Source organism: Hibiscus syriacus, unplaced genomic scaffold, assembly GCF_006381635.1.
Source record: "Hibiscus syriacus cultivar Baekdansim isolate YM2019G1 unplaced genomic scaffold, ASM638163v2 tig00112762_pilon, whole genome shotgun sequence".
Taxonomy (NCBI): Eukaryota; Viridiplantae; Streptophyta; class Magnoliopsida; order Malvales; family Malvaceae; genus Hibiscus; species Hibiscus syriacus.
Window position 1 is genome coordinate 579,583 of NW_024063399.1, and position 1,801 is coordinate 581,383.

At 37.6% G+C, this 1,801-nt stretch overlaps 1 pseudogene; it reads left to right on the plus strand.

Moving 5' to 3' along the window:
* The first annotated feature begins 489 nt into the window (after window positions 1-489).
* LOC120183440 lies at window positions 490-1,534 on the plus strand (annotated as a pseudogene).
* The last annotated feature ends 267 nt before the right edge of the window (window positions 1,535-1,801 follow it).

A 1,801-nucleotide genomic window follows, 5' to 3' on the forward strand; every position in this document is an offset into this window, starting at 1 on the left:
AGGAAAATAAAAATTAAGATTATTTTTCTTCTCTTTTTTCGGACAAATATCTTCTTATTCTTATCTTGCATACATCAATCCACGTGTAAAACGACAGCAAACATAACGCGCCACTGACGACGATGACCGACCCGAAAAGCCTCGCCGCTTTGGGGTCACGGAAATGCGAGGACCCAATCACACTCTCTTGACCCAAAACGTTCTACATTCCATGGGTTGTTGTTTTTTTATTTTTGATTTATTTCTTTGTTTACTAAGAAAAAATGATTCTTTTTACCAGGAGATAATTGAGTCAATGGGTCAATTTGTTGAAGGGATGAAATTCTATGGGGGTTCCCATAGCTTGATGCCTAAGTTTTCTCAAACAAGTGATTGACATGGCTCACCAGCATGATGTTTATTTGGTACTGGTGATTGAGCTGAACATATGATTTGTAAAGGTCCTTCTGCTTTCAAAAATTATGTTGTGGTAAAACTAATTATTTTATACCCTGATGAAAATTCTGTTGCTTGCTTGGTAAAGTGCTTACCTTTTTTTTATATCCTTTAATGTTTTAAAGGAGTGTAAGCAAATGAGGTTTGACACAATTAAGTTGAATGTGCCATCACTTGAAGTTCCTGAAGATACTCTTTTGAGATATATGAGATTGATCAAGGCTGGAGGCCTGAAAGCCAAGCCTCAGTTTGCTGTCAAGTTTAGCAAGTCTATATTCCCACTGGTGGAAATAGAGCATTTGGGGCTTGTGTTCCTCCTCCTCCTCGATCAACTGGTATCAGCCTCGTTCTTTTAATGGCTTGAGTTGAACTAGATAGGTAAGCATGCTCTTTTTATTGATTGCCATCTTTTAAACCCCTTATGTTGTGTCTATGAAGTTGTCATAGCAATAATCTGTCTTTTAGGCCCCTTGTTTTGTCTTGAAATTGCTTTGGATAGGCAATTTTGTATCAAGGAGCTTCACGAAACGCAAATTCGGCATGCATTTCCTTATATTTTCATTGATCATTCTTCTTTAACTTGTTTTAGTTTTGGAAAGCTCGAATTTTGCATTTTTAACCTTTGTACCATCATGAGAGATTTAGGAAAGGAAACAATACTATGGTAGTAAGAGATGGTTGAACCAAAATGGTTTCTGCGCATTTCGTTGGAAACAATTACTATAATCGCATTTGCTTATCTGGTGCAAAACACTTATTTTGATGTTGGGGGAAGCCTGAGTTTTCAGACCGGTTTATGACCCTTAGCTTACATATATTTGCAGAACCTGTTGAAGATGTGGGCCTACTGATCAGAAGGGCTGAGAGATGCTTAGAAGCTGGTGCAGACATGATTATGATTGATGCAGATGGTTTATGCAAACATGCTGATTCTGTACGGGCAGATGCTATTGCGAAGGTTGTTGGTCGTCTAGGTCTTGAGAAGACCATTTTCGAAGCTTCAAATGCTAGAGCCTCCGAGTGGTTTGTCAAGCAATATGGACCAAGGGTATAATGAATTTTCATTACGTTTTCTCTCATACAAATTTCTAATGATCTGTTTGTTGTATATACCATACCTTGGGAAAAATAACACCTCGGTTCCTGGTTCTTCTGTTGCGTAAGACGGCTATCGGATAGAGCAAAATCGCAACTGATAATTTGAGAAAATAAAAATGAAGATAAAAAGAGACACAAAATTTACGTAGGAAAACCCTTAAATAAATAGGGTAAAAACCACGGGCAACAGTAGAAGAATTTCACTATGAGAAAATAGGAATTACAACCTCTCGATCTACCAAGGAGAAAACAATGATAATTCTCTCTC